The sequence below is a fragment of the Choloepus didactylus genome, chromosome 6 (genome assembly GCF_015220235.1).
Source record: "Choloepus didactylus isolate mChoDid1 chromosome 6, mChoDid1.pri, whole genome shotgun sequence".
Lineage (NCBI taxonomy): Eukaryota > Metazoa > Chordata > Mammalia > Pilosa > Megalonychidae > Choloepus > Choloepus didactylus.
In genome coordinates, this window is record NC_051312.1 from 86,202,629 (window position 1) to 86,230,216 (window position 27,588).

The 27,588-nt window shown below is 39.0% G+C and overlaps 1 pseudogene; it reads right to left on the reverse strand.

Moving 5' to 3' along the window:
- Positions 1-23,488: 23,488 nt before the first annotated feature.
- Positions 23,489-24,960, reverse strand: LOC119537775 (annotated as a pseudogene).
- Between the last annotated feature and the right edge of the window lie 2,628 nt (positions 24,961-27,588).

The window sequence follows — 27,588 nt, forward strand, 5'->3', positions numbered from 1 at the left end:
TTGCTTTGTCTATTAGCATTTCAATAACCCATTAGATCTCTGAGGAGGGCCGTTTTTTTTTTTTTTTTTTTTTTTTTTTAAATCCTTTTTGCTTTTTCTAAAACAATTACTCTAAGAAGCTCAATACAGAAAGCTTCAAAGAATTGAAATTTGGGCACGTCAAGTCAAGAGTCAAGAGCAGAAATAAGAGAGCTCTGAGACAAAAGGCAATAATCCAGTGGCTGAGAAAATTCACTAAACAACACAACTTCCCAAGAAAAGGGGGGTGTCCGCTCACAGCCACCATCCTGGTGGACAGGAAACACTCCTGCCCATCGCCAGCCCCATAGCCCAGAGCTGCCCCAGACAACCCAGTGTGACGGAAGTGCTTCAAATAACAGGCACACACCACAAAACTGGGCGTGGACATTAGCCTTCCCTGCAACCTCAGCTGAATGTCCCAGAGCTGGGAAGGGGGAGCAGTGTGAATTAACAGAGCCCCATTCAGCCATCATTTGAGCAGACTGGGAGCCTCCCAACACAGCCCAGCAGCCCAGAACTGCCCTGGGGGGACGGCACTCACCTGTGACATAGCACAGTCATCCCTCAACAGAGGACCCGGGGTGCACAGCCTGGAAGAGGGGCCCACTTGCAAGTCTCAGGAGCCATACGCCAATACCAAAGACTTGTGGGTCAGTGGCAGAGACAACTGTGGCAGGACTGAACTGAAGGATTAGACTATTGCAGTAGCTTTAAAACTCTAGGATCATCAGGGAGATTTGATTGTTAGGGCCACCCCCCCTCCCCGACTGCCCAGAAACACGCCCCACATACAGGGCAGGCAACACCAACTACACACGCAAGCTTGGGACACCAATTGGGCCCCACAAGACTCACTCCCCCACTCACCAAAAAGGCTAAGCAGGGGAGATCTGGCTTGTGGAGAACAGGTGGCTCGTGGACGCCACCTGCTGGTTAGTTAGAGAAAGTGTACTCCACGAAGCTGTAGATCTGATAAATTAGAGATAAGGACTTCAACTGGTCTACAAACCCTAAAAGAACCCTATCAAGGACAGCAAATGCCACGAGGCCAAAAACAACAGAAAATTATAAAGCATATGAAAAAACCAGACGATATGGATAACCCAAGCCCAAGCACCCAAATCAAAAGACCAGAAGAGACACACCTAGAGCAGCTACTCAAAGAACTAAAGATGAACAATGAGACCCTAGTACGGGATATGAAGGAAATCAAGAAGACCCTAGAAGAGCATAAAGAAGACATTGCAAGACTAAATAAAAAAATGGATGATCTTATGGAAATTAAAGAAACTGTTGACCAAATTAAAAAGATTCTGGACACTCATAGTACAAGACTAGAGGAAGTTGAACAACGAATCAGTGACCTGGAAGATGACAGAATGGAAAATGAAAGCATAAAAGAAAGAATGGGGAAAAAAATTGAAAAACTCGAAATGGACCTCAGGGATATGATAGATAATATGAAGCGTCCGAATATAAGACTCATTGGTGTCCCAGAAGGGGAAGAAAAGGGTAAAGGTCTAGGAAGAGTATTCAAAGAAATTGTTGGGGAAAACTTCCCAAGTCTTCTACACAACATAAATACACAAATCATAAATGCTCAGCGAACTCCAAATAGAATAAATCCAAAAAAACCCACTCCGAGACATATACTGATCACACTGTCAAACATAGAAGAGAAGGAGCAAGTTCTGAAAGCAGCAAGAGAAAAGCAATTCACCACATACAAAGGAAACAGCATAAGACTAAGTAGTGACTACTCAGCAGCCACCATGGAGGCGAGAAGGCAATGGCACGATATATTTAAAGTTCTGAGAGAGAGGAATTTCCAGCCAAGAATACTTTATCCAGCAAAGCTCTCCTTCAAATTTGAGGGAGAGCTTAAATTTTTCACAGACAAAGAAATGCTGAGAGAATTTGCTAACAAGAGACCTGCCCTACTGGAGATACTAAAGGGAGCCCTACAGACAGAGAAACAAAGACAGGACAGAGAGACTTGGAGAAAGGTTCAGTACTAAAGAGATTCGGTATGGGTACAATAAAGGATATTAATAGAGAGAGGGGAAAAATATGGCAAACATAATCCAAAGGATAAGATGGCCGACTCAAGAAATGCCTTCACGGTTTTAACGTTGAATGTAAATGGATTAAACTCCCCAATTAAAAGATATAGATTCGCAGAATGGATCAAAAAAAATGAACCATCAATATGTTGCATACAAGAGACTCATCTTAGACACAGGGACACAAAGAAATTGAAAGTGAAAGGATGGAAAAAAAATATTTCATGCAAGCTACAGCCAAAAGAAAGCAGGTGTAGCAATATTAATCTCTGATAAAATAGACTTCAAATGCAGGGATGTTTTGAGAGACAAAGAAGGCCACTACATACTAATAAAAGGGGCAATTCAGCAAGAAGAAATAACAATCGTAAATGTCTATGCACCCAATCAAGGTGCCACAAAATACATGAGAGAAACATTGGCAAAACTAAAGGAAGCAATTGATGTTTCCACAATAATTGTGGGAGACTTCAACACATCACTCTCTCCTATAGATAGATCAACCAGACAGAAGACCAATAAGGAAATTGAAAACCTAAACAATCTGATAAATGAATTAGATTTAACAGACATCTACAGGACATTACATCCCAAATCACCAGGATACACATACTTTTCTAGTGCTCACGGAACTTTCTCCAGAATAGATCATATGCTGGGACATAAAACAAGCCTCAATAAATTTAAAAAGATTGAAATTATTCAAAGCACATTCTCTGACCACAATGGAATACAATTAGAAGTCAATAACCATCAGAGACTTAGAAAATTCACAAATACCTGGAGATTAAACAACACACTCCTAAACAATCAGTGGGTTAAAGAAGAAATAGCAAGAGAAATTGCTAAATATATAGAGACGAATGAAAATGAGAACACAACATACCAAAACCTATGGGATGCAGCAAAAGCAGTGCTAAGGGGGAAATTTATAGCACTAAACGCATATATTAAAAAGGAAGAAAGAGCCAAAATCAAAGAACTAATGGATCAACTGAAGAAGCTAGAAAATGAACAGCAAACCAATCCTAAACCAAGTACAAGAAAAGAAATAACAAGGATTAAAGCAGAAATAAATGACATAGAGAACAAAAAAACAATAGAAAGGATAAATATCACCAAAAGTTGGTTCTTTGAGAAGATCAACAAGATTGACAAGCCCCTAGCTAGACTGACAAAATCAAAAAGAGAGAAGACCCATATAAACAAAATAATGAATGAAAAAGGTGACATAACTGCAGATCCTGAAGAAATTAAAAAAATTATAAGAGGATATTATGAACAACTGTATGGCAACAAACTGGATAATGTAGAAGAAATGGACAATTTCCTGGAAACATATGAACAACCTAGACTGACCAGAGAAGAAATAGAAGACCTCAACCAACCCATCACAAGCAAAGAGATCCAATCAGTCATCAAAAATCTTCCCACAAATAAATGCCCAGGGCCAGATGGCTTCACAGGGGAATTCTACCAAACTTTCCAGAAAGAACTGACACCAATCTTACTCAAACTCTTTCAAAACATTGAAAAAAATGGAACACTACCTAACTCATTTTATGAAGCTAACATCAATCTAATACCAAAACCAGGCAAAGATGCTACAAAAAAGGAAAACTACCGGCCAATCTCCCTAATGAATATAGATGCAAAAATCCTCAACAAAATACTTGCAAATCGAATCCAAAGACACATTAAAAAAATCATACACCATGACCAAGTGGGGTTCATTCCAGGCATGCAAGGATGGTTCAACATCAGAAAAACAATCAATGTATTACAACACATTAAAAACTCGAAAGGGAAAAATCAATTGATCATCTCAATAGATGCTGAAAAAGCATTTGACAAAATCCAACATCCCTTTTTGATAAAAACACTTCAAAAGGTAGGAATTGAAGGAAACTTCCTCAACATGATAAAGAGCATATATGAAAAACCCACAGCCAGCATAGTACTCAATGGTGAGAGACTGAAAGCCTTCCCTCTAAGATCAGGAACAAGACAAGGATGCCCGCTGTCACCACTGTTATTCAACATTGTGCTGGAAGTGCTAGCCAGGGCAATCCGGCAAGACAAAGAAATAAAAGGCATCCAAATTGGAAAAGAAGAAGTAAAACTGTCATTGTTTGCAGATGATATGATCTTATATCTAGAAAACCCTGAGAAATCAACGATACACCTACTAGAGCTAATAAACAAATTTAGCAAAGTAGCGGGATACAAGATTAATGCACATAAGTCAGTAATGTTTCTATATGCTAGAAATGAACAAACTGAAGAGACACTCAAGAAAAAGATACCATTTTCAATAGCAACTAAAAAAATCAAGTACCTAGGAATCAACTTAACCAAAGATGTAAAAGACCTATACAAAGAAAACTACATAACTCTACTAAAAGAAATAGAAGGGGACCTTAAAAGATGGAAAAATATTCCATGTTCATGGATAGGAAGGCTAAATGTCATTAAGATGTCAATTCTACCCAAACTCATCTACAGATTCAATGCAATCCCAATCAAAATTCCAACAACCTACTTTGCAGACTTGGAAAAGCTAGTTATCAAATTTATTTGGAAAGGGAAGATGCCTCGAATTGCTAAAGACACTCTAAAAAAGAAAAACGAAGTGGGAGGACTTACACTCCCTGACTTTGAAGCTTATTATAAAGCCACAGTTGCCAAGACAGCATGGTACTGGCACAAAGATAGACATATAGATCAATGGAATCGAATTGAGAATTCAGAGATAGACCCTCAGATCTATGGCCGACTGATCTTTGATAAGGCCCCCAAAGTCACCGAACTGAGCCATAATGGTCTTTTCAACAAATGGGGCTGGGAGAGTTGGATATCCATATCCAAAAGAATGAAAGAGGACCCCTACCTCACCCCCTACACAAAAATTAACTCAAAATGGACCAAAGATCTCAATATAAAAGAAAGTACCATAAAACTCCTAGAAGATAATGTAGGAAAACATCTTCAAGACCTTGTATTAGGAGGCCACTTCCTAGACTTTACACCCAAAGCACAAGCAACAAAAGAGAAAATAGATAAATGGGAACTCCTCAAGCTTAGAAGTTTCTGCACCTCAAAGGAATTTCTCAAAAAGGTAAAGAGGCAGCCAACTCAATGGGAAAAAATTTTTGGAAACCATGTATCTGACAAAAGACTGATATCTTGCATATACAAAGAAATCCTACAACTCAATGACAATAGTACAGACAGCCCAATTATAAAATGGGCAAAAGATATGAAAAGACAGTTCTCTGAAGAGGAAATACAAATGACCAAGAAACACATGAAAAAATGTTCAGCTTCACTAGCTATTAGAGAGATGCAAATTAAGACCACAATGAGATACCATCTAACACCGGTTAGAATGGCTGCCATTAAACAAACAGGAAACTACAAATGCTGGAGGGGATGTGGAGAAATTGGAACTCTTATTCATTGTTGGTGGGACTGTATAATGGTTCAGCCACTCTGGAAGTCAGTCTGGCAGTTCCTTAGAAAACTAGATATAGAGCTACCATTCGATCCAGCGATTGCACTCCTCGGTATATACCCGGAAGATCGGAAAGCAGTGACACGAACAGATATCTGCACGCCAATGTTCATAGCAGCATTATTCACAATTGCCAAGAGATGGAAACAACCCAAATGTCCTTCAACAGATGAGTGGATAAATAAAATGTGGTATATACACACGATGGAATACTACGCGGCAGTAAGAAGGAACGATCTGGTGAAACATATGACAACATGGATGAACCTGGAAGACATAATGCTGAGCGAAATAAGCCAGGCACAAAAAGAGAAATATTATATGCTACCACTAATGTGAACTTTGAAAAATGTAAAACAAATGGTTTATAATGTAGAATGTAGGGGAACTAGCAGTAGAGAGCAATTAAGGAAGGGGGAACAATAATCCAGGAAGAACAGATAAGCTATTTAACGTTCTGGGGATGCCCAGAAATGACTGTGGTCTGTTAATTTCTGATGGTTGTAGTAGGAACAAGTTCACTGAAATGTTGCTATATTATGTAACTTTCTTGGGGTAAAGTAGGAACATGTTGGAAGTTAAGCAGTTATCTTAGGTTAGTTGTCTTTTTCTTACTCCCTTGCTATGGTCTCTTTGAAATGCTCTTTTATTGTATATTTGTTTTCTTTTTAACTTTTTTTTTCATACAGGTGATTTGAAAAAAGAAGGGAAAGTTAAAAAAAAAAAAGAAAAAACAAAAAAAAGGGAAAAAAAAAAAAAAAAAAAAAAGATGTAGTGCCCCCTTGAGGAGCCTGTGGAGAATGCAGGGGTATTCGCCTACCCCACCTCCATGGTTGCTAACATGACCACAGACATAGGGGACTGGTGGTTTGATGGGTTGAGCCCTCTACCATAAGTTTTACCCTTGGGAAGACGGTTGCTGCAAAGGAGAGGCTAGGCCTCCCTGTATTTGTGCCTAAGAGTCTCCTCCTGAATGCCTCTTTGTTGCTCAGATGTGGCCCTCTCTCTCTGGCTAAGCCAACTTGAAAGGTGAAATCACTGCCCTCCCCCCTACGTGGGATCAGACACCCAGGGAAGTGAATCTCCCTGGCAACGTGGAATATGACTCCCAGGGAGGAATGTAGACCTGGCACCGTGGGACGGAGAACATCTTCTTGACCAAAAGGGGGATGTGAAAGGAAATGAAATAAGCTTCAGTGGCAGAGAGATTCCAAAAGGAGCCGAGAGGTCACTCTGGTGGGCACTCTTATGCACACTTTAGACAACCCTTTTTAGGTTCTAAAGAATTGGGGTAGCTGGTGGTGGATACCTGAAACTATCAAACTACAACCCAGAACCCATGAATCTCGAAGACAGTTGTATAAAAATGTAGCTTATGAGGGGGTGACAATGGGATTGGGAAAGCCATAAGGACCAAACACCACTTTGTCTAGTTTATGGATGGATGTGTAGAAAAGTAGGGGAAGGAAACAAACAGACAAAGGTACCCAGTGTTCTTTTTTACTTCAATTGCTCTTTTTCACTCTAATTATTATTCTTGTTATTTTTGTGTGTGTGCTAATGAAGGTGTCAGGGATTGATTTAGGTGATGAATGTACAACTATGTAATGGTACTGTAAACAATCGAAAGTACAATTTGTTTTGTATGACTGCGTGGTATGTGAATATATCTCAATAAAATGATGATAAAAAAAAAAAAAAAAAAAAAAGAAATAAGGAAGAATATGCACAAAGATCAAAGACTTAGTACAAAGATATTCCTGGAAATACTGTTTATAGTAGTGAAAAACTACATCTAATCTATAGGTCCAGCAACATGGCACTGGTAAATGAAGTGTGGTACAGAAACCCAACAGAAGGCCATAAAACTTTCCAAAATAGAGCAGAATATTTTGCTATCAGCAGAACTGATGTCTAATGATGCTCACAACATATTTAGCAAGAAAATCAGACCATAAAACAAACATAATGCCATATTTTATAATAATATATATTTACAGATGCTCAGAAAATAATATTTATATGTTCAGAATATGCTTAGAAATATGCTCAAATTTATAAGTGCAGAATATGTTCAGAAATAAGATATACTGAAAGATGCTCATTAAAAAAAAAACTATAAAGGCATATACCAAATTATGAACCCTGGTTAGTTCTGGATGGGTAGGATCTGGGTTTTCTCCTTTTTTGCTTATCTGTATTTTCTGCTCTCTCTATAATGATTGTGCATTATTTGAGTAATAAAAATTTGAAATAGAAAAAAAAAAAAAAAAAAAAAAAAAAAAAAAAAAAAAAAAAAAAAAATTACTTACAGGACAGTTGTAAAAATAATACAAACCCCATGCAGAGGACTCCAACTTTTTAACATTTTTAACATTTTGCCACCTTTGCTGTATCATTCTATCTACCTATTATCCACCCATAGCCTATCGAGCCATTCATAGCAAGTTGCACACATCATAATCCTTGAATGCATAATACTTCTGTGTACATTTCCTACAAATAAGGAAAATTCACTTATACAATCACCTTAAGTGCAGTTACCAAGTTCAAAAAATTTAACATTGATAAAAAGCTTACATTCTATATTCCAATTTTTTCTTATGTCCCAGTAATGTCCCTTTGAGTCTTTTCTCCTCAATTCTTAGATCCCACCCAGTGTCATGTATTGTATTTAATCACATTATCTCTTTAGTTATCTTTTCTTTAATTGTAGAAACATGTATACAACATAAATCTTCCCATTCCAACCCCTCCCAAGCATACCATTCAGTAAGATTAATCACATTCACAATATTGTAATACCCTCACCACCATCCACTAAAGAACTTTCCCTTTACCCCAAACAGAAACCCTATACTCATTTTGCATTAATTCCCCATTGCCTCTGTCCCCACTCCTAGTAACTTGTACTCTGCTTTCTGTCTCTATACCCCTCCATTCCCCCACCTTTATGTAGTTCTGTCATAATTTACATATTTAAACATTATAAATTCAAAACCATTGATTTATTATTATATTTTATGCATTTGCCTTTAAATCCTGTAGAAAGTAAAAAGTGGACTTACAAATAAAAAATACAATAGCACTGGTATTTATATTTACCCATGTCATTATCATTACCTGAGATCTTTATTTCTTCATGTGGCTTTACTCAATTGTTTAGTGTCCTTTCCTTTCAACCTGTAAAACTTCCTTTATCATTGCTTGTAGAGCTGGTCTCATGGTGACAAAGTCCCTCAGCTTTCATTTATCTAGGAATATCTTAATCTCTCTCTCATTTTTAAAAGACAGTTTTGCCTGATACAGAATTCTTGGTTGGCAAATTTTTGTTTCCCGCACTTTAAATATGTCTTCTCACTGCTTTCTTGTCTCCAGGGTTTCCAAAGAGAAATCAGTGCTTTATCTTATTAAGCCTCCCTTATTTGTGACATGTCGCTTCTCTCTTGAAGTTTTCAGAATTCTCTATCTTTGGCATTCAACTTTTGCCGTCCATGTAGATTTATCCTATTTTGAGTGTTGAGCATCTTAGATGTATGTATTTGTTAAATTTGGCAAGTTTTCAGCTATTATTTCTTTGAATATTCTCTGCCCGTTTCTCTCTTTCTTCTCCTCCTGGGACTCCCACAAAGCCTACACTGGTATGCTTGATGGTGTCCCACAGGTTCCTCAGGTTCTTTTCACTTTTATTCATTCTTTTCTCTGGATGATTTCAATTTTCTTATCTTCAAGTTCACTGATTCTCTCTTCTGCCAGCTCCAAGATGCTGTTGAACCCCTCTAGGGAATTTTTAATTTCTAGGACTGTAGTCTTCAGCTCTGTTGGGTTTCTTTTCCTGATTTCCATCTCTCAATTGATATTTTCTTTGTGTTCATCTATTGCTCTCCTGATTTCCTTTAGTTCTTTGTCCTTGCTTCCTTTTAGTGCTTTGAGCATATTTAGTATTTTTTAAAAGTCTTTGTGTCAAATGTCCTGGGTCTGAGCTTCCTCATGGCGGTTTCTAATGCTTTAATCATCATCTTTGCCTGGGCTATCATTTCCTGTTTCTTTGTATGTTTTTGTAATATTTTGTTAAAACCTGGACATTTTGATATTTTAGTGTGTAACGCTGGAATTCAGACTCTGAGGCATCTGTTCCTTAAGCTTGTATCCAACTAGTGTTATGACAAAGCTTTCCTTGAATGCCAGGAGCTAATTAAAAAAAAATAAAGAAGTTAAAAAAAAAAACACACCTCTCCCAGTCTTTTCAGATTGACCTGTTCAAGTGTTCTCCTTCAGGGCTTATCCATACAATAAGTTTGGAGAATAGCTTGAGGCCAAAGCATAGGGGCCTCCCTGATCCTTTCTGCATTACACTTTTTGTCTTGGGTGTGAGAATGCAGCCCTAGGAATTTCCCTGTTTACACAGATACAAATGTCTCCTCTTCTCTAGGAAAGAGTTTCTTCATGGTCCTGGGCACTGCACTGAATATCCTACAGCCAACAATCCCTTGCCCCAGGCAGCATGACTTGATTGCTTTCACACAGTTTTCTGTAGAAGAACTCTGTGAGCTGCCTTCTGCATACTGGGCAAGTTCTGAGATGGTGAGTCCCTCAAGCGAACACCAGACAAATTGGGCCAGACATACATGCTCCCAGTATATGCATGAGGGTTACTTTGCTCCTTCCAGAACTGGGACCAGGGATCCTCACTGGGAGCATGGGCTGTCTCCATTATGTGCTGATAAGGTGACAGAGGAGGAGCCAGCTATAGTGTCACAAGATCTTACCATTTTTAAGAGGCCTTTTACTTGTTTCAGAGCTCATCCTGTGCGCTGGTTTGTATATATTAAGTCCCCCAGAAAAAGTCATATTCTTTAATGCAATCTTATGAGGCAGATTGAATAATCTTTTTGATTAGGTTGCAACCTCTTGATTGAATGTCTGGCCCTGCCCATTCAGGGTGGGTTGTGATTTGTTTACTGGAGTACTTTAAAAAGAGCTCAAGATAGGATCTAAGATGGCGGCATAGAGAGGAGTGGAAGCTAGTTTGTCCCCATGGAACAACTAATAAACAACCAGGAACAACTAGTAAATAATCTGGAATAACCACAGGGGGACAAACATGACCGTCCACTCATCATACACCAACCCGAATTGGGAGGAATGCCCGAGATCGCAGCATAAAATCTGTAAGTAAAAACTGCAGATCCAAGCCAGAAGACCCCTCCCCCCATAGCCTGAGCTGCAAAGGCTTGTGGTGCTAGAGAGAAGCTCTCTCCCAGAGAGTGAATATAGCTCAGCCGAGCTCCAACTGGGGTTTTAATTAACAAGCGTGGACTGCTCACTACAAGCCACAAAGCCCCAACAAGCAGACAGAGGCTCTGGGTGATGACCAACTTGGAGAGCCAGAGGGTGGACATGGACTGGCCCTGAAGCAGGCTTTCTGTCCCTGTTTTGGCTCAGTGGAGAAAGCCTCAGCCATTTTCAGTTCCCAGCCCTCTGACCCTGAAAAGGGTGGAGACAGCACAGGTAGAGTCTATTCAAATGCTAATGACCTCTCCCTAGGGCATCTATCTTCCCTAAGAGGGAAGGGGTGGGGCCCAGCTCTACTACCTGCCTTCCATTCAGAACCAGACCCCAGAGCCTGGGGGAGAACAGCCACAGGCCATACCTCCTTACACCAGTCTAGAGTTACAGGCTGACAGGCACCACCTGCTGGGCAGAAAAGCACAGTGACCTGAGGCATCACAGGGTGTACCAATTTTCTAAGACACACTCTCAGGGAAACCAGATACTGAATATTTCTTCCTTCTTGGATCTGAGCCCATAATGGTCTGGGAAATCCTGATTGGGGTAACCAAGGAAACCATGCCTAGGCAACAGAAAACTACAACCTACACTAAGAAAAACAAAGTTATGTCCCAGTCAGAGGGACAAACTTACACTTCAACTGAGATACAGGAATATAAACAACTAATAATAAGTCAATTCAAAAGTTTAGGGAAGATATGGTGAAAGAGATAAACCATATAATGAAAACACTGGGTGTACATAAGGTAGAAATTGAAAGTTTGAAAAACCAACTGGCAGAATCTATGGAAATGAAAGGCACAACACAAAAGATGAAAGACACAATGGAAACATACAACAGCAGATCTAAAGAGGCAGAAGAAAACACTCGGGAACTGGAGAACACAGCACCTGAAAGCCTACACACAAAAGAACAGATAGAGAAAAGAATGGAAAAATATAAGCAATGTCTCCAGGAACTTAAAGACAAAACAAAAAGCAAGAATGTACACGTCATTGGTGTCCCAGAAGGTGAAGAGAAGGGAAAAGGGGCACAAGCAATAATAGATGAAATAATCAATGAAAATTTCCCATCTCTTACGAAAGACATAAAATTACAGATCCAAGAAGCACAGCATACCCCAAACAGAATATACCTGAATACGCCTATGTCAAGATACTTACTAATCAGATTATCAAATGTCAAAGCTAAAGAGAATCCTGAAAGCAGCAAGAGAAAAGCAATCCATCACATCCAAAGAAAGCTTGATAAGACTATGAGCAGACTTCTCAATAGAAACCATGGAAGCAAGAAGGAAGTGTGGTGATACATTTAAGATACTGAAACAGAAAAACCACCAACCAAGAATCCTATATCCAGCAAAACTATCCTTCAAATATGAGGGAGAGCTTAAATTATTCTCTGACAAACAGACAATGACAGTGTTTGTGAACAAGAACCTGCTCTACAGGAAATGCTAAAGGAAGCACTGCAGAAAGAAAGGAAAATACAGGAGTGAGAGGTTTAGAAAACAATTTGGGGAGATAGTAGCACAGCAATATAAGTACATTGAACAAAGATGATTGTGAGTATGGTTGAAAGAGGAAGGTTGGGACCATATGGGACAGCAGAACAAAAGATGAAGGATAAAGACGGACTGTGTAACTCAGGGAAACCTAGGGTGCTGAACGATTGCAATAAAAGTACAAATATGTTTTTACATGAGGTAGAACAAATGAATGTCAACATTGTAAGATGTTAAAAATAGGGTGGGATTGGGGGAAAATACAATCAATGCAAACTAGAGACTATAATTTATGGAAGCACTGTATTATGCTCCCTTTAATACAACAAAGGCAATATACTAAAGCTAAATGCACATGGGGTGGGGGGTGTGGATAGGGGAAGGGTATGGGACTCCTGGCATTGGTGATGTTATCTGCCTCTGTATTCTACTTTAGGTTAATGCTATCTTTCCTTTTGTTGCTTTCTAGCTGTAAAGTTTTTTTTTTCTTTTTTCTCTCTCTCTTTCTCTTTTCTTTTTCTTTTGTCTCTCTGCCTTCTTTGACTCTTCCTCCTTCTTTGTGGAAGAAATGGAGATGTCCTTATATAGATAGTGGCGATGGTGCCAAATACATAAATACACGACTACACAGGGAACCAATGATTGTTTACTTAGGATGGAATGTATGGTGTGTGAACAAAATGATCTTAAAAGAAATGGGTTGATGAAGAAACCCTGAGGGCACTATATTGAGTGAAATAAAACAGACACATAAAGGCAAATATTGCAGGGTCTCATTGATATGAACTAATTATAATATGTAAACTCATAGACATGAAATATAAGTTACCAGGATATAGAATGAGGCTAACAAAAGGGGAGCGGTCACTTATTATGCGCAGAATGTTCAACTACGGTGAACTTAAACATTTGGAAATGAACAGGGGTGATGGTAGCATGTTGTGAGAATAACTAACAGTGCTGACAGGTGTGTGAAGGTGGTGGAAAGGGAAAGCTCAGAGTCACGTATGTCACCAGAAGGAAAGCTGGAGGTTAAAAGATGGGAATGTATAAAACAGTGAATCTTGTGGTGGACAATGTCCATAATTAACTATACAAATATTAGAAATCTCTTTCACAAACTAGAACAAATGTATGACAATATAACTAGAAGTTAATAATAGAGAGGCATATAGGAAAAAATATATACCTATTGCAAAGTATACACTACAGTTAGTAGTATTTTAACATTCTTTCATCAACGGTAACAAATGTACTATATCAAAACTATGAACAAACAAGGAAGGGGGCGTGGTTAGGGGTATGGAAGGATTTGAGTTTCCTTCATCTTTATTTCTTTTCTGGAGTAATGAAAATGTTCTAAAAATTGAAAAAAAATTAATTGTGGTGATGGATGCACAGCTGTATGATGGTACCATGGGCAACTGATTGTACACTTTGGATCTTTGGATAGTTGTATGGCATGTGAACAATCTCAATAAATAAATAAATATATATATAAAGAGCTCAAGGACCAGACGCTTGCTGACGCTTTGAGATGCTAGCCCACAGTTTGCTCCAGAGATGCTAAGAGAGGACAAAACGCCCCAAGAGCAGCTAAGAGAGACTTTTGGAGAGACACTTGGGAGCTGACCCTTAGAGATGCTTGAAGGACATTTGGAGATGCTAAGCTAACAGATGCTAGCCTAGGGTTTGCTCCGGAGAAACTAAGAAAGGACCCCCAGATGGTTAGATGCACAAGAGCTAAAGAGGCTAAGAGAGACAAGCCCAGAGACATTTTGGAGAAAGCCATTTTGAAACACAACCCAGGAACAGCAGACACCAGTCACATGCCTTCCCAGCTGACAGAGGTGTTCTGGAGCCATTGGCCATTCTTCAGTGAAGGCATCTTCTTGTTGATGCCTTAGTTTGGACACTTTTGTGGCCTTAGGACTGTAAAGCTGTAACCAAATAAACCCCCTTTATTAAAGCCAATCAATTTCTGGTATTTTGCATCCTGGCAGCACTAGCAAACCAGAACACCCTATTACTGCAATTCTTTAACAGCTTTCTGGAGCTTTTAGAAAGAGGTTTCTGTCAGTTCTTAATGGTTATTCAAAGCCTCTGTGGGGGATTGAGCCCTGAAGCATCTCACTGTGCCATCTTGATAGGGAAGTTTGCAAATGATTTTGATGATAGAGAACACTCACTTTGAACCCAATTAAGCTAAATCTTATCCTAAAAATAAGAATTCCATTCTCCTCAGTAGTAGACCTGAATTATAAAAACTTATTGTACTCAATCATTATTATATTTTTAAATTTCATTAATAAAAATTTGTGAAATTTGTTTTCTGTTATTGTATAAGTACTTCAATAATTGCCTCAATTTTGTCTCTTGGTCTGCAAAGTCTAAAGTATTTGCTATCTGACCCTTCATAGAAAAAAATGTACCAAACCTTGTTATATACAGCATTAGTTAAAGTTTGGTATGACTTCTTTCAGGCATTTTACTACATAAACACACCCAGATATTTTTTGTTTAGTTTTATTTTAAATAATACTCAGATATTGTAGTACCACAATGATGCAATTTTCTGTTTTCAATCAGCAATACAACAAAGTCATCTTTCCCAAAAAGTATAAATATTTTTGTTCTCATTGTTTTCAAATGTTAGGTAGTATTTTATTATATCAGTGGTACTTCGCCCTTCAAGTTTGAAATCACCTGGGTACTTTTTTTTTTTACTTCTCATAGTTCTGATTTAATTTTCTTTAAACACTGCTTAATGCAGTTTTTTAAATTTTTGTAAACATACTGTTGTCTTGATGTTGAATCTGCTTCCAGACATTTTTCATTTATTTTTATGTCAATATTAACATACTGTCTACCAGTTCTAATAAGGAAAAAAAATCTTGGACATGTCTTCATCATGATAGAACATTCAGCAGAAATTACTGATGTGCAAGCAAACCATACAAAGTGCAGCTCTCCATAAAGCACATTTAGTTGATTGTTTCATTGTCCGAATATTTACAAATATTCTTGATAAAAGACTCTTTCAATCTGGTAAACATCAGTGTGCAATCTCACTAGTATGAAGTTTCACATCCTGGGACAGGAAGGCTAGTTCATAGCTACTGACAAGCTACAGGAGTCTAAGTTTTAATGATTGATAAATCTTACATTCTTCATAGCAGGAAAGCACTTTTCCTATTTTGCTACTTAAGATTGTGGCAGGGGGAGGCGGGGCAAGATGGCAGACTGGTGAGCTCTATGTTTTACTTACTCCTCCAGGAAAGTACGTAGAAAGCCAGGAACTGCGTGGACTGGACACCACAGAGCAATCTGACTTTGGGCATACTTCATACAACACTCATGAAAACGTGGAACTGCTGAGATCAGCGAAATCTGTAAGTTTTTCTGGCCAGGGGACCCAAACCCCTCCCTGCCAGGCTCAGTCCCGTGGGAGGAGGGGCTGTCAGCTCCGGGAAGGAGAATGGAGAACTGCAGTGGCAGCCCTTACTGGAAACTCATTCTACTGATCCAAACTCCAACCATAGATAGACTGAGACCAGACACCAGAGAATCTGAGAGCAGCCAGCCCAGCAGAGAGGAGACAGGCATAGAAAAAAACAGCACGAAAAACTCCAGAATAAAAGTGGAGGATTTTTGGAGTTCTGCTGAACATAGAAAGGGGAAGGGCAGAGCTCAGGCCCTGAGGCTCATACGCAAATCCCGAAGAAAAGCTGATCTCTCTGCCCTGTGGACCTTTCCTTAATGGCCCTAATTGCTTTGTCTCTTAGCATTTCAATAACCCATTAGATCTCTGAGGAGGGCCCCCCTTTTTTTTTTTAATCCTTTTTTCTTTTTCTAAAACAATTACTCTAAGAAGCCCAATAAAGAAAGCTTCAAAGACTTGCAATTTGGGCAGGTCAAGACAAGAGCAGAACTAAGAGAGCTCTGAGACAAAAGGCAATAATCCAGTGGCTGAGAAAATTCACTAAACAACACAACTTCCCAAGAAAAGGGGGTGTCCGCTCACAGCCATCATCCTGGTGGACAGGAAACACTCCTGCCCGTCGCCAGCCCCATAGCCCAGAGCTGCCCCAGACAACCCAGTGTGACGGAAGTGCTTCATATAACAGGCACACACCACAAAACTGGGCGTGGACATTAGCCTTCCCTGCAACCTCAGCTGATTGTCCCAGAGTTGGGAAGGTGGAGCAGTGTGAATTAACAAAGCCCCATTCAGCCATCATTTCAGCAGACTGGGAGCCTCCCTACACAGCCCAGCAGCCCAGAACTGCCCTGGGGGGACGGCACTCACCTGTGACATAGCACAGTCATCCCTCAACAGAGGACCAGGGGGTGCACGGCCTGGAAGAGGGACCCACTCACAAGTCTCAGGAGCCATACGCCAATACCAAGGACTTGTGGGTCAGTGGCAGAGACAAACTGTGGGAGGACTGAACTGAAGGATTAGACTATTGCAGCAGCTTTAAAACTCCAGGATCACCAGGGAGATTTGATTGTTAGAGCCGCCCCCCCTTCCTGACTGCCAAGAAACACGCCCCATATACAGGGTGGGCAACACCAACTACACATGCAAGCTTGGTACACCAGTTGGACCCCACAAGACTCACTCCCCCACTCACCACAAAGGCAAAGCAGGGGAGAACTGGCTTGTGGAGAACAGGTGGCTCATGGACACCACCTGCTGGTTAGTTAAAGTGTACTCCACGAAGCTGTAGATCTCATAAATTAGAGATAAGGACTTCAACTGGTCTACAAATCCTAAAAGAACCCTATCAAGTTCAGCAAATGCCAAGAGGCCAAAAACAACAGAAAATTATAAAGCATATGAAAAAACCAGACGATATGGATAACCCAAGCCCAAGCACCCAAATCAAAAGATCAGAAGAGACACAGCACCTAGAGCAGCTACTCAAAGAACTAAAGATGAACAATGAGACCATAGTACGGGATACAAAGGATATCAAGAAGACCCTAGAAGAGCATAAAGAAGACATTGCAAGACTAAATAAAAAAATGGATGATCTTATGGAAATTAAAGAAACTGTTGACCAAATTAAAAAGATTCTGGACACTCATAGTACAAGACTAGAGGAAGTTGAACAACGAATCAGTGATCTGGAAGAAGACAGAATGGAAAATGAAAGCATAAAAGAAAGAATGGGGGAAAAAATTGAAAAAATCGAAATGGACCTCAGGGATATGATAGATAATAAAAAACATCCAAATATAAGACTCATTGGTGTCCCAGAAGGGGAAGAAAAGGGTAAAGGTCTAGGAAGAGTATTCAAAGAAATTGTTGGGGAAAACTTCCCAAATCTTCTAAACACCATAAATACACAAATCATAAATGCCCAGCAAACTCCAAATAGAATAAATCCAAATAAACCCACTCCGAGACATATTCTGATCACACTGTCAAACACGGAAGAGAAGGAGCAAGTTCTGAAAGCAGCAAGAGAAAAGCAATTCACCACATACAAAGGAAACAGCATAAGACTAAGTAGTGACTACTCAGCAGCCACCATGGAGGCGAGAAGGCAGTGGCAAGATGTATTTAAAATTCTGAGTGAGAAAAAATTCCAGCCAAGAATACTTTATCCAGCAAAGCTCTCCTTCAAATTTGAGGGAGAGCTTAAATTTTTCACGGACAAACAAATGCTGAGAGAATTTGCTAACAAGAGACCTGCCCTACTGGAGATACTAAAGGGAGCCCTACAGACAGAGAAACAAAGAAAGGACAGAGAGACTTGGAGGAAGGTTCAGTACTAAAGAGATTCGGTATGGGTGCAATAAAGGATATTAATAGAGAGAGGGGAAAAATATATATGACAAACATAAACCAAAGGATAAAATGGCCGATTCAAGAAATGCCTTCACGGTTATAAAATTGAATGTCAATGGATTAAACTCCCCAATTAGAAGACATAGATTCACAGAATGGATCAAAAAAAATGAACCATCAATATGTTGTATACAAGAGACTCATCTTAGACACAGGGACACAAAGAAATTGAAAGTGAAAGGATGGAAAAAAATATTTCATGCAAGCTACAGCCAAAAGAAAGCAGGTGTAGCAATATTAATCTCAGATAAAATAGACTTCAAATGCAGGGATGTTTTGAGAGACAAAGAAGGCCACTACGTACTAATAAAAGGGGCAATTCAACAAGAAGAAATAACAATCATAAATGTCTATGCACCCAATCAAGGTGCCACAAAATACATGAGAGAAACACTGGCAAAACTAAAGGAAGCAATTGAAGTTTCCACAATAATTGTGGGAGACTTCAACACATCACTCTCTCCTATAGATAGATCAACCAGACAGAAGACCAATAAGGAAACTGAAAACCTGAACAATCTGATAAATGAATTAGATTTAACAGACATATACAGAACATTACATCCCAAATCACCAGGATGCACATACTTTTCTAGTGCTCACGGAACTTTCTCCAGAATAGATCATATGCTGGGACATAAAACAAGCCTCAATAAATTTAAAAAGATTGAAATTATTCAAAGCACATTCTCTGACCACAATGGAATACAATTAGAAGTCAATAACCATAAGAGACTTCGAAAATTCACAAATACCTGGAGGTTAAACAACACACTCCTCAACAATCAGTGGTTTAAAGAAGAAATAGCAAGAGAAATTGCTAAATATATAGAGACGAATGAAAATGAGAACACAACATACCAAAACCTATGGGATGCAGCAAAAGCAGTACTGAGGGGGAAATTTATAGCACTAAACACATATATTAAACAGGAAGAAAGAGCCAAAATCAAAGAACTAATGGATCAACTGAAGAAGGTAGAAAATGAACAGCAAACCAATCCTAAACCAAGTAGAAAAAAGAAATAACAAGGATTAAAGCAGAAATAAATGACATAGAGAACAAAAAAACAAGAGAGGATAAATATCAGCTAATGTTGGTTCTTCGAGAAGATCAACAAGATTGACAAGCCCCTAGCTAGACTGACAAAATCAAAAAGAGAGAAGACCCATATAAACAAAATAATGAATGAAAAGGTGACATAACTGCAGATCCCGAAGAAATTAAAATTATAAGAGGATACTATGAACAACTGTATGGCAACAAACTGGATAATGTAGAGGAAATGGACAATTTCCTGGAAACATATGAACAACCTAGACTGACCAGAGAAGAAATAGAAGACCTCAACCAACCCATCACAAGCAAAGAGATCCAATCAGTCATCAAAAATCTTCCCACAAATAAATGCCCAGGGCCACATGGCTTCACAGGGGAATTCTACCAAACTTTCCAGAAAGAACGCACACCAATCTTACTCAAACTCTTTCAAAACATTGAAGAAAATGGAACACTACCTAAATCATTTTATGAAGCTAACATCAATCTAATACCAAAACCAGGCAAAGATGCTACAAAAAAGGAAAACTACCGGCCAATCTCCCTGATGAATATAGATGCAAAAATCCTCAACAAAATACTTGCAAATCGAATCCAAAGACACATTAAAAAAATTATACACCATGACCAAGTGGGGTTCATTCCAGGCATGCAAGGATGGTTCAACGTAATAAAATCAATCAATGTATTACAACACATTAACAAGTCAAAAGGGAAAAATCAAATGATCATCTCAATAGATGCTGAAAAAGCATTTGACAAAATCCAACATCCGTTTTTGATAAAAACACTTCAAAAGGTAGGAATTGAAGGAAACTTCCTCAATAGGATAAAGAGCATATATGAAAAACCCACAGCCAGCATAGTACTCAATTGTGAGGGACTGAAAGCCTTCCCTCTAAGATCAGGAACAAGACAAGGATGCCCGCTGTCACCACTGTTATTCAACATTGTGCTGGAAGTGCTAGCCAGGGCAATCCGGCAAGACAAAGAAATAAAAGGCATCCAAATTGGAAAAGAAGAAGTAAAACTGTCATTGTTTGCAGATGATATGATCTCATATCTGGAAAACCCTGAGAAATCAACGATACGGCTACTAGAGCTACTAAACAAATTTAGCAAAGTAGCGGGATACAAGATTAATGCACATAAGTCAGTAATGTTTCTATATGCTAGAAATGAACAAACTGAAGAGACACTCAAGAAAAAGATACCATTTTTAATAGCAACTAAAAAAATCAAGTACCTAGGAATAAACTTAAGCAAAGATGTAACAGACCTATACAAAGAAAACTACATAACTCTACTAAAAGAAATAGAAGGGGACCTTAAAAGATGGAAAAATATTCCATGTTCATGGATAGGAAGGCTAAATGTCATTAAGATGTCAATTCTACCCAAACTCATCTACAGATTCAATGCAATCCCAATCAAAATTCCAACAACCTACTTTGCAGACTTGGAAAAGATAGTTGTCAAATTTATTTGGAAAGGGAAGATGCCTCGAATTGCTAAAGACACTCTAAAAAAGAAAAACCAAGTGAGAGGACTTACACTCCCTGACTTTGAAGCTTATTATAAAGCCACAGTTGTCAAAACAGCATGGTACTGGCACAAAGATAGACATATAGATCAATGGAATCGAATTGAGAATTCAGAGATAGACCCTCAGATCTATGGCCGACTGATCTTTGATAAGGCCCCGAAAGTCACTGAACTGAGTCATAATGGTCTTTTCAAAAAATGGGGCTGGAAGAGTTGGCTATCCATATCCAAAAGAATGAAATAGGACCCCTACCTCACCCCCTACACAAAAATTAACTCAAAATGGATGAAAGATCTCAATATAAAAGAAAGTACCATGAAACTCCTAGAAGATAATGTAGAAAAACATCTTCAAAACCTTGTATTAGGCGGCCACTTCCTAGACTTTACACCCAAAGCACAAGCAACAAAAGAGAAAATAGATAAATGGGAACTCCTCAAGCTTAGAAGTTTCTGCACCTCAAAGGAATTTCTCAAAAAGGTAAAGAGGCAGCCAACTCAATGGGAAAAAATTTTTGGAAACCATGTATCTGACAAATGACTGATATCTTGCATATATAAAGAAATCCTACAACTCAATGACAATAGTACAGTCGGCCCAATTATAAAATGGGCAAAAGATATGAAAAGACAGTTCTCTGAAGAGGAAATACAAATGGCCAAGAAACACATGAAAAAATGTTCAGCTTCACTAGCTATTAGAGAGATGCAATTAAGACCACAATGAGATACCATGTAACACCGATTAGAGTGGCTGCTATTAAACAAAGAGGAAACTACAAATGCTGGAAGGGATGTGGAGAAATTGGAACTCTTATTCATTGTTGGTGGGACTGTATAATGGTTCAGCCACTCTGGAAGTCAGTCTGGCAGTTCTTTAGAAAACTAGATATAGAGTTACCATTCGATCCAGCGATTGCACTTCTCGGTATATACCCGGAAGATCGGAAAGCAGTGACACGAACAGATATCTGCATGCCAATGTTCATAGCAGCATTATTCACAATTGCCAAGAGATGGAAACAACCCAAATGTCCTTCAACAGATGAGTGGATAAATAAAATGTGGTATATACACACGATGGAATACTACGCAGCAGTAAGAAGGAACGATCTCGTGAAACATATGACTACATGGATGAACCTTGAAGACATAATGCTGAGCGAAATAAGCCAGGCACAAAAAGAGAAATATTATATGCTACCACTAATGTGAACTTTGAAAAATGTAAAACAAATGGTTTATAATGTAGAATGTAGGGGAACTAACAATAGAGAGCAATTAAGGAAGGGGGAACAATAATCCAAGAAGAACAGATAAGCTATTTAACGTTCTGGGGATGCCCAGGAATGACTATGGTCTGTTAATTTCTGATGGATATAGCAGGAACAAGTTCACAGAAATGTTGCTATATTAGGTAACTTTCTTGGGGTAAAGTAGGAACAGGTTGGAAGTAAAGCAGTTATCTTAGGTTAGCTGCCTTTTTCTTACTCCCTTGTTATGGTCTCTTTGAAATGTTCTCTTACTGTATGTTTTTTTTTTTTATTATTTTATTTCTTCATACAGTTGATTTAAAAAGGAAAAAAAATTTAAAAAAAAAAAAAAAAAAAAAAAAAACAAGGAAAAAATACGTAGTGCCCCCTTGAGGAGCCTGTGGAGAATGCAAGGGTATTGGCCTACCCCTCCTCGATGGTTGCTAACATGACCACAGACATAGGGGACTGGTGGTTTGGTGGGTTGAGCCCTCTACCATAGGTTTTACCCTTGGGAAGACGGTTGCTGCAAAGGAGAGGCTAGGCCTCCCTATGGTTGTGCCTAAGAGCCTCCTCCCGAATGCCTCTTTGTTGCTCAGATGTGGCCTCTCTCTCTGGCTAAGCCAACTTGAAAGGTGAAATCACTGCCCTCCCCCCTACGTGGGATCAGACACCCAGGGGAGTGAATCTCCCTGGCAACGTGGAATATGACTCCCGGGGAGGAATGTAGACCTGGCATCGTGGGACGGAGAACATCTTCTTGACCAAAAGGGGGATGTGAAAGGAAATGAAATAAGCTTCCGTGGCAGAAAGATTCCAAAACGAGCCGAGAGGTCACTCTAGTGGGCACTCTTATGCACACTTTAGACAACCCTTTTTAGGTTCTAAAGAATTGGGGTAGCTGGTGGTGGATACCTGAAACTATCAAACTACAACCCAGAACCCATGAATCTCGAAGACAGTTGTATAAAAATGTAGCTTATGAGGGGTGACAATGGGATTGGGAAAGCCATAAGGACCACACTCCACTTTGTCTAGTTTATGGATGGATGAGTAGAAAAATAGGGGAAGGAAAGAAACAGACAAAGGTACCCAGTGTTCTTTTTTACTTCAATTGCTCTTTTTCACTCTAATTATTATTCTTGTTATTTTTGTGTGTGTGCTAATGAAGGTGTCAGGGATTGATTTGGGTGATGAATGTACCACTATGTAATGGTACTGTAAACAATCGAAAGTACGATTTGTTTTGTATGACTGTGTGGTATGTGAATATATCTCAATAAAATGAGTATTAAAAAAAAAAGATTGTGGCAGAAAGGTATGCTGAGGTAGCCCAGTCAATCCACATTTCTTATCTTTTTTTGTAAATTTGGTATCAGAATATTTCTGGAAGGGTGACATTTCTAAGAAGCCACTGCTGGGACTGGCTTTCATTGAAGTCTCTACTGCTGGGCACCTGCTATCCTTTCCATGGCTTTATCCAGGCACTGATTATTGTTGACATGCTGCAGGGTTAATTTTCCTGGGTCATACTCCCGCAGTTGGTTGCCTTTTAAGTGGTGGCATTTGAGCATTGGGACTGGGTCATTAACTTTGGAAACATCCAAGCAAATGTCATCTGTTCTAATTTCTTTGTTCACAGTATTAAAAAAAATCTGATTACCTCCCATACCATTAACAGTTAAATATTCCAACTTTTTCTTTCTGTTTTCTAACCATGTTATCCAGACATCGATTTGTTTCCACACTACATATCTCTCCCAAAAAGAACAGTAAAGTGGAATTTGAGAATCAGATAAATATTCTCCGGGTACCAAGAGAAAGGTTTGCATTGTAACTTGTGTCTTACACCAAGTCTTGATGACATATCTTTATAATCTATCTTTGTAACACCTGGGGAAATTATATAGAAGAAATTCTTGAATTCATCCATCCAAACTTCTGCAAGTTTTTACTGATAATCTGCCCTGGGCCTCCTGGAATTATGTAAGGTGTAGCTTTACGAAATATGTGTCCAACATGTGAGCAAACAGCAATATCCAGAGTACCTCTACACTGCCAAATCCTAAAGGAAATTTCTAGGTTTTCCCCACCCCAATATCCATTCCAGCATCATATGTTCGAATATCCTGAAATAATCTCTATTTAAAAAAGGCCTCCTGCCACTGTTGGTGTTATGGAAGGAAGAGTCCGATCACCCTTCCTTCTATCCATCTCTCTTTAGGGAATAAGATACCAATGAAAATGGAGCTTCCAGTTGAATCCACTATAGGTCATATAGGAGCCTGCCATGTAAAGGATCATCGCTGTTGACATCAATGACAGGACATGCCACCGTTTCTTTATCATGTTTGACGCTGGCTAACAGAGGCTCCAGCCATCTCACTGTACAGTCACAATGAGCACTTAAGAAGATAATCACTTGACCCTCAGACACAGCAGCTCTTTTTAATCTAGCTCTGATCAATCCAGAACTTTGCTCCATTCAGATTACATGAACTGATAGCTTTAATTTCCTCACATAACTCTCTACAGCTCTTTTCAAAAAGTGTTTTTCACTGTCATCATCTACCAGAACAATTTCTTCTAGCATGTGTTCTGGTGAACGATTAATGACACCAAAACAGTTTGCAGAAGTGTGCTCCAAGCCTCATTGTGGAAAACAATCACCACCCTTGTAGGAACATTATCTAGATACATATTTATTTTACAACTTTCTAACCTAACATCTGGTAAAGATCTGCTGAGTGAGATCATCTCATTCACCATTAAATTGAACTGATTGATTTTAACCATTTCTTTCATCTTTTCTTGATTCTCTTTAGGAATGACAACTGTTTTCCCCATTTCTCCAGGACCTTTATGAGGTTTTTCTTCTGGCTCTAGAACATCCAGCTGGGGACCTTTCAACAATGCCAATACCTGGAGCCAATCTCCAGAGATCCTAATTTAAATGGTCTGTAATGAGCTCTGGATTTGATCTTTCTAAAAAGTTCCTCCAGGTGATTCTACTGTGTAGCCAGCATTGAGAAACACTGCATTGTGCACACGTATCATTCATTCATTTCTCTCCTAAGGGACAATTAAAAATGCTTCTAATTTTTTTATTGCTATCACAAATATATTCCAAAGTATAAGCAGCCACAATGCCAAGGGCCCCTTAAATTTTCCTGCTTGTATTGTCCTTTTATATTGAATTATGTTTCTCAAATTCCCACCATACACATATATGGGAAGTCCATCATACCTGCTGATATTTATGGCAGTTCTTGGGAAGGTTTATAATTCTCTTGTCTTTGAATCCACTTTGTTGTGAGCATAAAAATTGATCACATCTCTTCTGCAGTTCTTAGGCTTTTTTTTTTCTCTATGAGAGAACTGGGCTCCTTGGTGGTGTTCTGGTTTGCTAATGCTGCCATTATGCAAAATACCAGAAATGGATTGGCTTTTATAAAGGGGATTTATTTGGTTACACAGTTACAGTCTTAAGGCCATAAAGTGTCCAGGGCAAGGCATCAACAATCGGGTACCTTCACTGGAGAATGGCCAATGCTGTCTGGAAAACCTCTGTTGGCTGGGAAGGCAAGTGGCTGGCCTCTGCTCCAGAGTTCTGGTTTCAAAAGGGCTTTCTCCAAGGATGTCCCTCTTTAGGCTTCAGCAGTTCTCCCAAATGTCACTCTTAGCTGCTCTCAGATTGTGTTTCAAAATGGCGTTCTCCAAAATGTCTCTGTGTCAGCTTCTCAGGGCAAACTCTGGGCTAGTACCTCCAAAGCATCAGCAAAACTCTGCTTTCAATGGCCATCTTCAGAATGTCTCTGTCAGTTGCAGCAGCAAGTTCCTTCTGTCTGAGCTCTTACATAGTGCTCTAGTAAACTAATCAAAGCCCATGCTGAATGGGTGGGGCCATGCCTCAATGGAAATTATCTAATCAGAGACATCACCTACAGTTGGGTGGGTCACATCTCCATGGAAACAACTTAATCCAAAGGTTCCAACTTAATCAACACTAATACGTCTGCCCACACAAGACTGCATCAAAGAACATGGAGTTTTGGGGGACATAATACATCCAAACTGGCAGGGTTAATAGATCATTCCAACTGCATGAATTTCCAAGTCCTCCAGTGGACCATGTTTCCTTACAGAGTATGAGGGGATAAAACTTCTTAGAGCTTTACCTGAAACGAGGGATATTAACTCCTGAGGGCACTGTTCCAATCCATGGGAGTTGTACAGCTCAAGGTATTCATCAAAAATATGTCTCTCACTTTGGCTGACATAATAAATAATACAGTCATCCATACATACTAATGATATAGACTAGTTTAAATTCCTTAGCCCACGCAGCTCAATGTTAGTAGAAAAGCCCAGGATCTTCTTTAGGCCAGTATGGGGAGTCTGCACCATTACTAACACTTCATGTTGTATCTGCATTAGCACTAGAGGTGAGATATGAATGATCCATAAGCTTAAAGAAGAGGCATACAGCTACCTAAAGTAGACTCAGGGTATCTCTGGGATTTGTTTCCTTAGTCAGACTTGAGAAATCCTGAGTCATAGTTACAGTGTGTTTTCCAGTCCCTTTTTATAATACTTTCATTACTGTTTGATACGTGTTGTCTAGGTTCTTAATGCTTCTACCCAACCACTGTTCTGACTTATATTCCACAAATGATTAAGAAAAAACAAAAACCAAAGCAAAAAAAAAAAAAGGAAATAATGCTGATAGCCATTCAAACTGGAAATCACTTTCACAAACAATACCTCATCTTCAAGAAACGTTAATGACTGGTAAAGATCTGAACAATCTATGATGATCTCTCCTGCAGCTTTGCATGAGGGATGATTAAAAAGTGGGGGTGGGGGTTGTGGAATTGGGGAGGAAATCCTGAGGATAAAAAGTTCTTATTCTCCAAGTTCTACAAAGGAAGTAGAAGACTCAACTTTCTTTGGTCCCAGTCCCAATTGTAAACAAGTAACCTAAGAACTGCTTCAGGACTCTTGCTTCTGATAGTCACCCAATTCCTAAACTCTTTGCCTCCCCCAAACCCTACATAAGACTAGTGTTTTGTTTCGTTTGAGACTTTGTGTGCTATAAACAGTTTTCTGTTGCTAATCAAGTAATAAAATCAGCTGTGAGAACTCCACTCCTACATATCAACACAATAAAAATAAAAATATATCTCCACAAATACTTGTATAAGAATGTTCATAGCAGCAATATTCAAAATAGCCAAAAAGTGGAAACAACCCCAAATTCCATTAACTGGTGAATGGATTAAAAAGAAAAAATGTGGTTTATCATACAATAGATATTATCAGCATTTAAAATGATGAAATACTGATACATATTACAACATAATAAACTCAAAAATATTATGCTAGATGAAAAAAGACAGATACAAAAGACCACATACTGTATCATCCTTATACACCATATACCAGACCATATATATTTTATGTACATGAAATGTC